Source organism: Notamacropus eugenii, chromosome 7 (assembly GCF_028372415.1).
Source record: "Notamacropus eugenii isolate mMacEug1 chromosome 7, mMacEug1.pri_v2, whole genome shotgun sequence".
NCBI lineage: Eukaryota > Metazoa > Chordata > Mammalia > Diprotodontia > Macropodidae > Notamacropus > Notamacropus eugenii.
Genome location: NC_092878.1, coordinates 23,451,449 through 23,467,839, shown reverse-complemented (window position 1 = coordinate 23,467,839; position 16,391 = coordinate 23,451,449). Strand labels below are relative to the sequence as shown.

At 36.5% G+C, this 16,391-nt stretch overlaps 1 protein-coding gene across 2 annotated transcripts in view; it reads right to left on the bottom strand.

The window, feature by feature from the left end:
* SPRED1 (sprouty related EVH1 domain containing 1) overlaps window positions 1-16,391 on the bottom strand; it is a 125,849-nt gene that overhangs the window by 107,298 nt on the left and 2,160 nt on the right. The window lies entirely within an intron of this gene.

Sequence of the window (16,391 nt, the reverse complement as noted above, 5' to 3'; positions counted from 1 at the left end):
CTTGACTTAATGTCATTCAAATGGCAGCATGTTTCTACCAAAGTCTCACCCTTACCTTCTAACCCATCTAAGGTAACCAATTCCTACCACTTGGTAACATAGTTACACATTGTAACCAAAAACAGTTACGCCCACCCTAGTAACAAATTACTTCCAGCTTCCAATTCCTACTCCAGAAATGACTCTGCTTTACAAAAAGTATACCCCTAGAAGTCAAAGAGGGAGCCTTAAATGGCGTGGAGGAGGGGGAGAGAATTCTAGCAGATATTTTTTACATGGTTAAGGGAAGGATCTGGCAACAGAAACAATGTGGTCCTATTTCTGGAAAAGATTCAAGGAGAAGCCTGGGTAGATGATGGAGCTATGCATAATATAGGCAATAGTGAAAGCAGAATGGGGCCATAGCAGTGGCAGGCTACACCCAAGGGGCTGGGTAAATCCATGGAAAGGGTTATTTGCATTATCTGGGAATAAAGTTGTTTTGGAATGGTAGTTTAGGAAGAAGCTGATATTGGCATTACTAATGCGAATACTATCAGGCCTGAAGAAATCGTGCTGTAGGTGGTGCTAATTAGTAAGAGGGAAAGCATTTTCTACTATCTAACTCTTCCCTCTAGGTTTTTCTCTGTCTTTGCTTTTCTCTCACGCTTTCAACTTGTCACAATAAAGAATTACATAGTTTTATTTTACATATTTACTGTCTTCTTTGTTCTTAAATTTAAAAGCATCTTTGCTTTTTAAAAAAAGCTTCCTGAACCCAATCCTGAAATAAGATAATTCTCCTTAATCCTTATTAAAATTAGCCTATAAAACAGCTCTGAACACCTCGTTCAGATGAGACCCCTGTCACATACCATGGGCAATGATAACCAATTTATAAAAATCTTTCCTTAAAAACTGTATTATAAATATCAGAACTGGAAGAGATTTTAGTGACCATCTAAATTCAGGGACTATCAACCTTTTAAAGGATAAATATTATTTAGTAACATTATGAAAATAATTTTTGGGGAGATATGTGTATTTTATTCATTCCTACACTAAAATCTTATGTCATGCTTGTTATGTCAGTTCTCAAAGACTCCAAGGCCTTTGTAGAGTACTCAGTAGAAAACTACCTTTTCCAGGTCCTATCAAATTAGAAAAACTTTGAATGTTATTCTTGGAATAGAAGATGTCTGACTTCTAAGGATCAGCTAAACTGTGGGTGTTACCTAAACTCGGTCCTGGACTTACTCCTCTTATCACTCTATAGGAATCTCTCTTGGTGATCTCATTAGCTCCCATGGGTTCAATTATCATCTTCCTAGATCTGTATTTCTAACTCTTGTCTCTTTTCATGTCACTAAATGCCTTTTAAACACCTCAAACTTTATGTCCTATAGACATCTAAAACTTGTGTCCAACTAGAACTCATTAGCATTACCCTCAAAACCTCCCCTCTTCCAAAATTCCATACTTCTATCCTCCTCACCATAGCTCACAATCTCTGTCATCCTGACTCTACACTCATACCACATATTCAATCTGTAGTCAAATCTTGTTGATTCTACCTTTACATCTTTCCTGTTCATTCTCCTTTCTCCACTGAGCTATCACCCTATTTCAGATAACTATCTCCTCTCAAATGAACTTCTGAAATAATCTTCTAACTGATCTCCCCAACTCACGTCTCTCTCCACTCCAATCCACCACTAACAAAATTTTTTTAAAGTTTATTTCTGGACATGTCAACCCCTCCCCCCTACCCCAAAGCTCTCAAGGAGTTCCTCTGGGACTCTATTACCAATAGTAATGACAAACTCTTTAGCATTGAAAGCTCTTTATGACCTGGCTTCTTCCTACCTTTCAAGTACTTCCCTCTACCCACTTTCCAACAATCCTGACCTATTCACTACTCCTCAAACATGAAACTTCCTCTCTTACCTCTGCACTTTTGTACTAGGCTGGCATTGCCTGGCACCCCACACTCTTAGTTTCTTGATTTCCTTTAATATTCTACTCAAATCCCACCCACTCTAGGAAATATTGACAAGATCTAGCTGTTAATGCTTTCTTCTCAGACTGCCTTCTATCTACAATGTGCGTACTTTATTGTAGATAGTCTGTTTACCTGTTGCCTCTTCAATTAGAAGGTAAATTCCTTAACCCTGGGGACTATGCTTTTTGCCTTTCTTTGTACTCCTAGAACTTAGTAACATAGTTACACATTGTAAAATCTTATTAATAAATACTTGTTTACTTGGACTAAATTTAGTGGCTCACTATAAGACTGGCCACTAAAAGGTTTTTTTTTTTTTAACTCATAGCAACTGAAAGAATTACCCATAAAAGTATAGTATAATAATTTGTATCAATGGAGAAAGCACCCACACAAATCACAATGTGTCAATTATTTTTTCAATTTTTGTTTGAAAAGATTTTAACAACCCCATAAGTATTGGGTTTTAATTCAGTTTACATTTATTAAGCTCCTGCTTAACTGAAGACACAATTTTATTACTTTATTTACACAAGTTAATACAATGAAATAACCAAATACTGATAATTATTTCAAAAAAGGCACTTGTTAAAATGCACAAGTGGCCTAGGACCTGAAAGGAAAAGCCTAACGAGTTTATAGCCTTCCCTCATTAGCACGCTGGTACCAGTTTATAAGATAAGTTAATTGTTACCTTGGAAAGGCAATAACAACAAGTATTTATTAAGTGCCTTTTACAAAGATAAAAAAAAAGGAAGAGCATAGTTCATTCTATTGGGAGCATGCCACACATATACAGCTAAGAAAATAGTGTACAAAGTAAATAAAGTAATAGCACTAACAATTTGGAGTGGGGTGGAGGAGCTCAGGAAAAGACTTAATGTAGGAGCTAGCATTTGAGCTAAGTTTTCTTTTAATGGATTTTGATGACTTTTTGTTTTTAAAATCTCCTACATTTTCCCCTATGTTCCTCCTGTCCCACCTCCTTCAAGACGTCCCTCATAATAAAAAATGAGGGAAAAAATCCAGCAACATAGCTAATCAACATAACTAAAAATCTGACATTGTAAACATTTCACAACTCGAGAGTCATAAAGGAACTAGGCAGAAATGTAAAAGGGAAAACATTTCAGGCTATGAGAAAGAAAGATGAATGTTGGGCATGTTATTCAGTTGTTTCCATCATGTCTGATTATAACCCCATCTGGGGTTTTGCTGGCAAAGATACTGGAGTGATTTGACATTTCCTTCTTCAGCTCATTTTACAGATGAGGAAACTGAGGCAAACAGGGTCAAGTGACTTGACCAAGGTCACATAAATGCCTAAGTATCTGAGGCCAGATTTGAATTCAAGAAGATAAGTCTTCCTGACTCCAGGCCTAGCGCTATCAGCTGCACCATCTAGCAGATCCCATGTTGAGTATGACTAAGAAGGAGAAGAATGTTAAAGAAGTATGAGAAAACATTTTGCTGGGACCAGAATATAGAGAATTTTAGATACCAAAGAACTGTATTTTATCTAAGAGGCAATGGTGTGTCCAATGAAGTGATGATCAGACCTGTTCTTTGGAATTATCACCTGGCAGCTATTCGAAAGATGGGAAGAGACTTAGAGCCATTCTGTAGGAAGACATAATGAGAGCCACTACAGTGATAGCTGAGTGGACAGAGAAAATGGAATAGATGTGAGGTGTGGTGGAGGTGGAATAGACAAGGCATGGTATCTGACTGGATATGGAGGATGGAGACTCTGAGGTTGCAAACTTGGATGACTAGATTGATATCATCCACAGAAATAGGGGGAAATGTAGGCTTAAGAGGAAAAGATATGTTACAGTTTTGACCATGTTAAGTTTGAGATGCCAGTGGGACATTCAGGTGGAAATGATCAAGGTAATGAAAGGCTGGAGTGCAGGAGAGAGATGAGGCCTAGGTAAGATTCAGAGATATTTGCATTGAGTTGAATCCATGGAAATTGATCAGATCATCAGGAAAAGAAATAAAGGGAGGTTAAAAAATGGCTTGGGACATAGCCTTAGAATGTACTCAAACCACAGTACATGGACGGTAATCCAGCAAAGGACACCAAGGAGCCAGAAACATAAGACCCATGGGAAAGGTGTCAGAAGAACAAATAGTCAACAGAGAATACAAAAAGGATGACTAAGAATAAGCCCCTGAATTTAACAATTAAGAAGGAGTTGTTACTAAGAGCAGTTTCTGTCAAGAAGCAGAACTTAAGTCTGATTTCAAGGAGTCAAAGAGATTTTTCTAGGAGTTTGTGAAAGGGAAGAGAAATATAGGATGACAGCTTGAGGAGATAGCAGGCAAATGAAGGAATTTCACAGATGGGATAGATCTGGGAATATTTGTAGGTATTAGAAAAAGGAGTCAGGGGATAAAGAGGGACTAAAGATTAGAGGTAATTTGATAATTGAAGGGGCAAGCTCCCAGAGGGAATGAAAGAGCCCAAACAGAGAGACTGGTATTGGCAAGAAGGACCACTTCTTTAAAATGAGTAGAGGCTCTCTTGTGAGAGAAAAGGGAGAGAAGATGGTTGAAAGGGAGCTTTAAAGAGGGTATGAAACATCCACTGTGGCAAGCATGACACCAAATCAATCAGAGAAGAGTAAAAAGATTACTGTAAAGCAGTGAGAACCTAGTTTAGATTAGATACAAATGTGTAGGGGACTCAGCCAGCACTATTGTGTCTTTCAACAGCACTGAAGCAAAAGCTGAGTTGAGGGGAGGGAGGGTGGGGGCTTGGCAAGTCATAAGGAAAGGAAAGGATAGGAAGCAAGGAGACTGGTCTTGAGGGGATAGGGTAGACAGGAAGCATGGCAGCAGCAAGAAATCAAATCAATGACTAAGGTTATGTAGGTCAAGTTGGACACCCTATCAGCAGCTTGAGCTGCTTTGGGCAGTAGGGAATGAATAGGAAAAGAAGTGGTTTGTAAGCCTAAAATGTATTTTCCTCCAAAGCAAAGGGTTCATTATACATGTGTTACATATATATATATATCTGTATACACACACACACACATATAGGAAGAAACTCATATTATGAAAGAACTGCAAGTCAAGCTGATTTCTAATCCCTCATCTAATCTAATACCCAAAGTCAATCACTCAGATGGCAGTCAGAGGAACTGGGTCCATATCTAATGATCAATTTGATACCTATTTTAGTCACAGAGCAAATTAATGACAAGACAGAAATCCAATATAATTTGCACTTAAGTTATAATTTCTAGTTCAAGATGCCATAACATTTCTGAATGTATCTAATTCTTCCAACAGGAAAATACTCAATTTTAACATTTAAACCTGAAAATCATGTTTTCATATATTATATTCATATAAAACAGAACTTTTTGAAATCTACCCTAAAGAAATCTCTGATTTACAAAGAACATTAAAGTCACTTCATAATAGGCTTAACAATTAAATATCACTCTCACAGGTTTCTTACAAATAACAATTCTTATCATCAAAATATAGTTTCTAAATGAAAGGACTATGCCATCAATTAGTATAAGTACTAAGTCATCATCTGTAGCAAAAGGGTCATAAATTTTATTAAAGCAGTTTTCTAAAAATTAATAGTATTATAAGGATCTTAACTACTATTCAATGTGTTCAGCCTAAATTTAGGATGGGGTACCTCAAAACTATGAGCTAAATCTAATCCACAGTCTAATTTTATCTAGCTCACAGGGAAAGAACAAAGAAGTGGTCCCATTTACACCAACATTTAAAAAAAAAATATCACCCTCACAAGTCTCTAGTGACTACACTCAAAGCAATCTTAATTGTTAGTGCTACTCTCATGAAAATAGACATAATCTCTTCTGTAAACGAGATCTGAAACTAACCACTTTTCCAAACTAGGAAGCAAACTTATGTTAATATTTTCCGAGCTTAATATGTAGCAGGCACTTAATAAATGTAGAAATGAATCAACCTTAAAAAAAGTTCGAGTGGAGAGTCCTAAGAAATCTGCACATAATCCTGTATTATTTAATGTTTTTATCAATGATCCTGATGAGGTCAAAGAAAAATTTTACGAAGACCTAGAGACTCTTATCATCAATGTGCCAAAAGAGGACAAGCTTATGATTCTGGGCGACTTTAATGCTAGAGTAGGCTCAGACTACCAGACTCAGCAGGGAGTCCGAGGGAGGAATGGAGTTGGAAATAGCAACAGCAATGGTCATTTGTGCTGAAGACTTGTGTATCACATGACCTTCTCATCACCAACACTGTTTTTCATTTACCTAAATGCAATAAAACTTCACGGATGCACCCTTGCAGCAAACATTGACATCTAATAGACTATGTGATTGTAAGAAGAGACAGACAAGATGTGAGAATGACAAAGGCAATGTGTGCTGCAGAGTGCTGGACTGATCATAGACTTATCCTTTCCAAGCTAAATATTCGCATTCATCAAAAGTGCCAACCCCAAGGCAAAATGACTACCAGAAGAATCAATGTCAACAAATTAGAGCTCTTCTCTGAGCGGGAACAGTTTGTTGCTGACTTGGAGGAAAAGTTGAGGCAAGACCTAGTTGGCAATAGTGGAGCAGAAAAGGAGTGGGAAGCTTTAAGAGATTTGGTGTACAGCACTGCATGTGCTCATCTGGGTCAGAACACTTGCAAACACCAAGACTAGTTTGATGAAAATGAAGGGGAAATACAGAAGCTGGTAAATGAAAAAATGAGAACTCCACAGGATTTACCAGCAGGACAGATCATCCACCTCTAAGAAGGCAGCTTTTAATTCCATCAAAAGCAAAGTACAAGCAAAGCTTAGAGAGATGCAGGATTCCTGGCTCAGTGAGAAGGCAGATGAAATTCAGTTTTATGCTTATAGTAAAGATCAATGACATGGAAAAAGGGACAGATAGGCATTTTTCAAATTTGTAAGACAAACTAGGTAGATAGCTAACAAACTGGATCACAGAGGCAGGATCCAGAGAGAAAACCATATTATGGAACATTAGGCTAAATCAAATAAGATGAAATTGAATAGGTATAAATCACAGAACTGCAGAATTTCACAGCTTGAAGGGACATACAAGGTATCTAGTTTAACCCATACCTCTAGAGGAATATCCTCCTATATCATGCCAGACAAGTGATCACTGAGCCTTTCCTAAAGGACCAGTATTAGGAAAATCCATTACTTCTCAAGGCAGTCCGTTCCACTTAGGGAATCTATTAGAAAAGTAAGCTTTTCCTTGTTGCTCTTGCTCAGTCATTCACTTGTGTCTAACTCTTCACGATTCCATGGACCACAGCCTGCTGGGCCCTTCTAGCCTCCACTCTCTCTTCAAAGTCTGTCCAAGTTCATGTTTGTTGTGTCATGACACTACATATCCACCTTATCCTCTGCCATCCCCTTTTCCTTTCTCTTTCAATCTTTCCCAACATCAGAGTCTTTTCCTATGAGTTTTGTCGTCTCATTATGTGGCCAAAGTTTTTAAGCTTCAGCTTCAGCATTTGACCTTTCAGCGAACAGCCTCAAATAATTTTTTTAAGTATTCACTGATTTGATCTCCTTGTTGTCCAAAAGACTCTCAAAAGTCTTCTTTAGCATCATAATTTGAAAGCATCAATTCTGCAGTGCTCAGCTTTCCTTATAGTCCAACTCTCACAGCCACACATTGCTACAGGAAAAATCATACCTTTGACTTTGACCTTTGCTGGTCAGGTGCCTCTGCTTTTTAGTATGCTGTCCAGATTTGCCATAGCTTTCCTTCCAAAGAAGGTCTTTTAATTTCATGGCTGCAGTCACCCTCTGCAGTGATCTTTGAGCCCAAGAATATAAAATCTGATACTGCTTCCATTTCTTCTCACTCTGTTTGCTAGGAAGTGATGGGGATCAGTTGCCAAGATCTTAGTTTTTTTGATGCTAAGCTTCAAACCAGCTTTTACTCTCTCCTTTTTCAACCTCATCAAGAAGCTTCTTAATTCTTCTTCATTTTCTGCCATCAGAGTGGTATCATCAGCATTTCTGAGATTGTTGATATTTCTGGCAACCTTAATTCCAGCTTTGGATTCTTCCAGCTTGGCATTTTGCATGATATACTGTACATACAAGTTAAATAAATAAGGTGACAATATACAGTCTCATTGTACTTCTTTTCCAATCTTCAATCAGTTGTTCCATGTTTGGGTCTAACTGTTGCTTCTTGGCCCACATACAAGTTCCTCAGGAGACAAATAAGTGGATTCGGTACTCCCATTTCTTTGAGGACTTGCTACAATTTGTTGTGATCCACATGGTCAAAGGTTTTAGTTTAGTCAATAAAGCAGAAAGAGATATTTTTCAGGAACTGCCTTGCTTTCTCCAGCTTTTCCTCATATCAAACCTAAAAGTGCTTGTCAATAACTTCCCCTTACTGCTCCTAATTGTGTCCTCTGAACAACTTTTTTTAATTTTATTTTTAAGAAAATTAATAAAAAACAATTTTCTCCCTCCTACTTATCCCTCCACTGGAAAAAGAAAAATATGATTCTTGTTACAAGTATGCACAGTCAAGCAAAACAATTCCTTGAATTGGGAATGTCCCAAATTGGTAATGTCCCAAGTTGGCCATATACAAAACACATATCTCAATCTGCACACTGAGTCCATCACCAAAATATTTCAAAATGGCTCTTCTGGAATCACTGTCAGTCACTGTGTTGATAAAAAGCTAAGTCTTCTGAAGTTATTTGTCTTTACGATGCTGTAGCTACTGTATATATCATTCTGATTCTTCTCTGTTCATACAAGTCTTTCTAGGTTTCTCTGAAATTGTCTTTGTTAAAGATTACACTTGGGGCTAAAAATATAGATAATTTTTGTGTGAAAAATTGTTGTTGTTGTTGTATTTGTCCTTCATTCTCGAAGAGGACCATGACATCAAGATGATGACATGACTTGCAGTTGATTTTGATTTGAGTGAGGGAGGGCTGTGCAAGGTCACCAGCCTCACTTTCTCCTCCTAAGCCATCTGGGTCCAATGGTCTGATATTCAAAAAATGAGTTTTAGTACCCTGCAAGCTCAATAAAAGTCAACAGAATAATAATGTGGACAAAGCTCATGCATTAATAGGCTGCATTAAAAGAAACATAGTGTCCAAGGAGGACAGTGATAGTTCTGTTGTATTCTGTGCTCACTAGACCACATTTGGAATGTTTCGTTCATTTCTGGACACATTTAGTAAGACTTATGATAAGGTGAAAGGCCAACCAGGGAAGGGTCTCAAGTTCATTCCTATGTAAGGGTTGGGAGAATGAAATGGGGATATTTAGCCTATTGTAGATTAAACTTGGGGAGGGAGAAATGACAGTTGTCTATAAGGGATCAGCCTCATTCTGCTTGGTAGAAGAAAGAACAACGGATGCAAGTTGCAAAGAAGCAAATTTAAGTTTAACTTGTGGAAAACCTTAAAAATTACAAGTGTCCAAAAAACATAACAGACTGCCTCTGAAGATGATGAGTTACTCAAATCAAGGGTCATGAGTAAATGTTCCCCTCAATGGAGGTCTTTAAACAAAGACCTGATAAGTATTTGTAAGAGGTATTGCAGATGGGATGGATTTTTATCTAAGTATGTGTTGAACTGGACGTACTCTGTGGCCCCTACTCTAAGGTTTTATGAAAAGAATTAGTAGAGGAAGGACATTTAATATTTTAAGGCAGAATGCCTTGTAGAGAGTTTTAAAAAAATCATCACTAGAAAATTTTCATCAGTTATTCCTACTAATTCAGAAACAGAGATGATATATGGAACATAAGTTTCAGAAATCCAAAGAAAAACATGACCCATATGACAGGAATATCAATTTTCTCTTAAATTCAGTCTATCTCAATTTAGCTCCCAGGCCAATGATTCAATGTTAAATTATATTCACTCACTTTTTGAAAAAATGTAACTGTGTTTTACATGACTTCACATGTATAACTGACAGTATATTTCTGTCAATGAGTGGGAGAGAGACAGGAGAGAGGAAAATTGGAACTCAAAATGTAAGAAAAAATATTAAAAATAAACATAACTCTAGTTAGACTGTAAGTCCTTCATTAGTCCATGATCTTGGGATCACAGGCTTTGTTACATCTCTATTTGGATTCCTAGTACGTAGGTGTGCTTACTTAATAAATGTCTGTTGAAATGAAAAGTTTGGTGCTCCCATAAATTGAGGGTGAGGAAAACAGCTCAAGGGGTACATCCCAAAAAATCTTATTAACTTTTAACCAAAGGCATGATATTGGAAAGAACACCAAATTTAGGAGTCAGGTTAAAAATCTCATTTCCAACAATTCCTGGATTATCTCTGTAGAAGAATCGTTCATTTTGAGCTTCAGTTTCTTCATCTTTAAAATAAGGTTAATGCTTGCACTATCAAACCTCACAGGATTGCTGTGGAAAGTATTTTGTAAAATTTTAAAGCACTATACGTAGAAATTGTTGTTTTTCTTTATTCTAGTATCTTAAGCGACATACACTTATAGTAAAATATTTTTCAATGAAGTACTAAAGTGAAATAAAGTAGAAAAGGTTCATGTCTCCAACTATCAAGCTTGATTTTTTTAAAAGAGTTAAATGCACAGCACTTACTAGATTGATTATTATGAACTGCACAGATAAGCTAAGCAATTCAGAAAAAGCGAACTGCAATTAAAGTAAAAATATTTTTTTCTGATTGTTTTGCTTGGTGGCATTTAAATGAAGCATGTGAACTGGTTTAATGTTAATATATTCTTCTCAGAATTGCTCAAGTTGGTATTTACAACTAGCAGCTCTTCCTGCTCACTTATATTCAACTCTTATTCATCTTCTTTCAAGCCAATAATTACATTCATAATGTTGGATAGTTCTCCATTTGTAACATATCACCAATGCAATACTTCTTCACATGCTGTTAAGTCCAAAAGAATAGGTCTCAAAGCCTCAAATTTTAATTATAAACCTTAATTTTCCCCATATTTAGCTCAGAGTCTTTAACTTCAAATTACTTTTTCAATCAAATTACTACATTTCTGCTTGTCTTAAATTTGCCTAAATGCTGGAACAATTAAAGGAGCAAATGTATCCATCAATCAAACATTCATTAAAACCCACTCTGTGTCAGGCACTATGTTGGATGCTGGGGATACAAAGAAAAGTGAAACAGTCCTTATCCGTAAGGAGTTCATGTATAAAGAAAACAAAGAGAAAAGGGGTAGGAGGAGAGGGAGAAAAGAGAAGAACATTGTACACTAAAAACAGCAAACAGGCTGTTTGGTTTGGTGTAAGACAGAGTGGTGGGAAATAAGCTTGGAAAGGTAGAATAAAGCTAGACTCACCAAGGGCTTTAAATATCAAAAAAAAGGGTCGTTTATTCTTAGAGGAAGGGTTCTTAACCTGGCAATCTGGTGAAACCTATGAATTCCTCAGAATAATGTTTTAAATAAGTAAAAGGAACGCTCAATTTCAGTCAGAGGTTAGCAAAAATGAAGACTTCACTATTTTGCTATCCAAGCTCATGGGCCCCTGAACCACGCCCCCCACCCCCCTTGGGAGTCCATAGACTTCAAGTTAAGAACCCTTGTGCTTGAGAGATACGGGAGACACTGAGGAGTAAGAGACAATTAGCATTTATATAGCACCTACTACGTACCAGTAATTTACAAGGATTATCTCATTTGCTTCTCTCAGCAGGCGAGGTAGGTGTATTACGATCTCCATTTCATAGTTGAGGACATGGAGCCAAAAATGTTAGGTGATTTGGGTATCAGGGTATCAGGAGCTGCATTTGAATTCAGCTCTTCCAGACTCCAAAGTCTGCGTTCTATCCACTGCGCCACCTAGGGGCTGTCTTGGTCAGATCTATGCTTTGGGCAAGTATATAGAAGATGGATTGGAGAGGGGAGAGATGAGGCTGGGAAATCAATTAAAATCTACTGCAAAAAAAATTGATTAGTGCCCAGTACTAACTTAGGTACTAACTTGTCACAAAAAACATATCAACAGTTTTCTCTCATAAGATAGTTAAATTAATCATCTTTAAAATAATTTATGTATGTGTGTGTGTATTATACACACACACATATTTTATTTCTCCTTATACCACTTACTAATCTTTTACTAATCTTACCATATTTGGTGTTTGAAGGCAACCTAGCACTTAAAGGTTTACCAAGTGCTTTCCTTAAAACAGTTCTTCTGAGGTAGAGTAAGTACTGTTAACCTAATTTACATATGAGGAAACTGAGGCTTAGAGAGGCTAGACAATTTGCATAATAATAAAATAACAGTAATAAAATTAAGAAGCACTAGAGCCAAAATCTGAACGCAGGTCTCTTGAATGTAGGTGCATTGACCTTTCCAAACTACCTATCAAGTGACTAAAGTATCAAGGAATCATCCATGGGACAAAACGAACACATTGTATGGCATTAGTGAGTGAGCTGTGTGAGTTCAGAGGGTTAAGCTCAGGACCTCTTACTTCTCAGATCTAACATTTTATTATTATGGGGACTAGAGGAAGAGTTCCCCTACATAACCCCAAAATGGAAAAAGCTTAACAAATTTCAATTCTACCAAAGCTATAGATCATTGGAATTAGGACATTAGTCCTTTTTCCCTGACTGATTTTTTTTGTTACCAACAATTGGTAGCCTTTCAACTGTCAACCCTACTAACCTCTGTTCTCTGAGTAGTCCAAAGAATTAAAGCAATTCTAATTTTCCTCTCTACCTACAATCTCCTGTAAATTGGAGCTCTAAAAAAGTCTTCAAAGTGTTATACTCAGTCTATTCACTCTACAAAGTCTGGGAGTACCACAAGGGAGAGGCAAGAAAAGAACTTTATCTTTTGCTCTTTGTGGGAAGCACAGTTCATTTTTTGCCCTAGTGCAAGGGTATCTAATTATTACAATTTTGCCTGACAAATGGTTTTGGTGGAGGTTTTTTTAGGGGGGGAGGACAAGTAATTTTTTTATCAGAGAATAGCAGACCACCATACAAGCTCCCCATTATTGATAAAAGGCATGTCTACAACAGAGGCAAAATATCAAAAATAAAACAATTTTTGGTTTTTAATTGCAAGGATGATCTTTCTTTTAAAATTATTTTTTTAATTAAATAAAAGCCTTTTTAAGATGCCTCTCTCCCTACTCAGGTGTTGGGAATCAAGCATTTGTCCCCAGAATCTGGCACAATGCTACCTAATATAACAATAGGATCCCACCACCGAGGTTTGGAATCTTGACAGTATGTGAAAATGCAAACTGATTTCAACACACAGAAAACTGAATTGTAGCAATTTTTAAACTATACCTTACAATAAACTAGAAAAATATGAATTTAAATTAGCAAAAACTTAATGGCAATTTATCACCAAATATTCCACAGAGATTTCAGTTTGGTCTTCAGACCCTCTAAAGAAAAATATTTTTTTTCTATCATAAAATACAAGAACAATTACAGAAGAACATAAGAGTATAGATCTAGAGCTGGTAGAACTTCAGAAGTCATTCTGGCCAACCCACTCATCAGAGGTGAGGAAACTGAGACTCAGAGAAATCATGGGACTTTCCTAAGGTCACAGTTATTAAGTGGCAGAGCTAAGATTTAAATCCAGATCCTCTGAAACCAAAAGTAGCATTTTCTTTTCAAAGCACAATAATGTCTCAAGTAAAACGTTTGCTTTAGAAAACATGGTTCAAGCTATTTGGATGAGTCCATCAGGTACATTATATTTAGAAACTTAATTCTAATCAATTGCAAATAATCCTCATCCATAGAATTTATCAAAGGAAATGTAGGAGTAGCAAAACTACATCGCTCCTGGCTATAATATACCAGATAATTTCATGCTTAACATTCCAGCGAATTTTTGAAAAAAACCTATCCTATGAACTGACAAGAACAGGGAAAATGTATCATATCCAATGACTGCTTAAATATTACCTAATATATTTTAATCAGGAAATCAAAATGGAATTTGCTAAATAAATTAGCAAAACATTTTACTTTTGAATATTATTACTTTAAATAATTTCTTTAAAATAAATGTTTATCAACTTGTCATTTTATATGTGAGTAGATTTTTCGAGTGCTTCAAGTACCTCAACCTGAACCTCTATTCAGAAAAACTGCCATGTTTTATTCCACAGCATCCATTTACACACACCATTACAGGCTTCTAGTTATCATTCATAAAGAAAAATTAGAAAGCTGAGTTTTAGGTGTGCTTATGATAAAAAAGACACCACACAATGTAGCTTTCATTCTTATTTTCCCAATGTAACCTTTTTCCTTTAAATCTGATTTGTTATTAACACAATGCTTTATATATACAGTAAATACTCAATAACTAATAATTTTTTAAATAACCAATCCTTTCCTAGGAATACAACTCTAAATTGAAGAAGCATGGCATATCTGATGAAAGAATTGCAAAATGAGGCCTGCCTTTGGAGGCCGTGACTACATCCCAGCACTATTCTTACTAGAGAAGCTTAATGGTTTCCCAGTGATATGGGGTTTTTCCTCCCCACCTGGTTACGCAGAGAAAAGGAAAAAAAACTCTAAGCACACGGTTTCCTATTGTAATTAAAATCCTAGGCCTGGCTGAGTAAACACCTATTAAAGTTCCCCCAAATAATGAAATCTGTGTTTCAAGGCATCGTTTTATTGTTTTTAAACAAAACAAAAAAGCAAGGCCTTAAACACTTTTTTTGCCTTTATGCCTAATCGTTTTTTTCCCCATGGATTACAAGTAGAGCATAATACTATGTCATTCAGTCATTTAAATATGCCCTTTTAAGTAAAACACAACCTATAACTTTTCAATTAGATTACTTGAATGTCAAATGCATTCTAGAAAACTGAACATCACAATTAACTTATTCATTGCCACCCAATGTTACTATCTAGGGAAAAAAATGTACTGCAAGTATACACCCTTTTCTAAAGCAGAATACAAAACCTCCAGCTTCATTATGAAAATACAGCATATCTTTCTCATTTTAATATGGAAGGATACAGTGTTATTTCTGTCCTATCAACATCAGTATTAGTCCCGTAGATATAGACCCAGACAAGTGTGCAAAAAGCATTATTCTAACAAGACTTAGCCTCTAAAAATTTTTTCTATTATATGGCTTAAATATTTTAAAATATTTAATGTTAAATATTTAATACCTAAATCTTTCAAGTTTAAAAGTCAAATTATTTTTAATTCAAAATACTTCAAATATTGAAATAAAATTAAACAATTGAGAATATTCACTAGTTTATGTGAACTGTCAGTACTAATATGACCAACTGATTAACATACAATACAATTTATGCTTTCCACCTGTCCTCAGGAAACCTAAAAAGAATTTCTGTTTTCATTAGTAGAGATACATTTACGTCTATCCAAATTCTATAACTTGCTTCTTCTGTTAGCTATTGACAAAAAGGAAATCACTTTTTCATTTAAAAATATGGCCTTGGTTAAGTAAAGAGTTACTTCCCCTTCCCTAAAATTCAATCCGATGTTTTAGTCTAAATGGCTTGTGTGGAGACCCTCCAACATTTTAAAAAAACAAAACAAAAAACCTCTTTGGGTAGCTCAGTGGTTTTCCTCCAGAAGCATTCTCTGAAAAAAGATCTTTTGAGTCTCACAAAACAGGTCTAATCTGCTGAAGGCTGAGAGACAGTGCAGTGCACTGTGAATGGACAGCCAGGTATTTTATGAATGGAGTAGATCACGTGATGCCAGCACCTCCCCGAACTGATATTTCCCACATAACTGTGTCAACATGCAGTGAACAGGGGTGGTTGTTTGTGTGTATGTGTGTGTGTGTGTGTATTTTAATTTGACCTAAAACTTCAAATTCCCTTTCCTTCTTCAATTCCGATATTTTCTAGGAGGCACACAGCGAGAAGCCTAGCACGTCTTTCCTTGACAAATGCTTTCGGAATGTCCAAGGTGCTGGTGGTTTAATTACTTTTTATGAATGAGGTTTGTGCTATGCAAATAAGGGCGATTCACAAAAAGACGAGGAGAACATGGCGGCGACTTGTGCTCCTGGGCTGCACAGACACTGCAGCAGTCCACCTTCTCCCCCCGCCAAGCACAAGCGGGAGCTTTCTCCTCCACGCTGCCGCTTCTATTTCTCCAGCTATTCCGTGCTTTACAGGCCTCAAGGTTGGAAGAGCTGGCCGATCCTCTCTCCAAGAGCTTAATGCTCAGGAATGCACATTGTGCTTAAAGGAATTTGTCCTAATGACAATTCTCCCACCCTAATATTTCTTCCGACTGAAAACAAACCAGAAATGGAACGAAAAAGTGAACTTTGAAAATTGATGAAAAGATGATAAAATTTTGCAGAGGATTTTCAGTCCCTAACCAAAAAAACCAAACAAATCTCTTGACT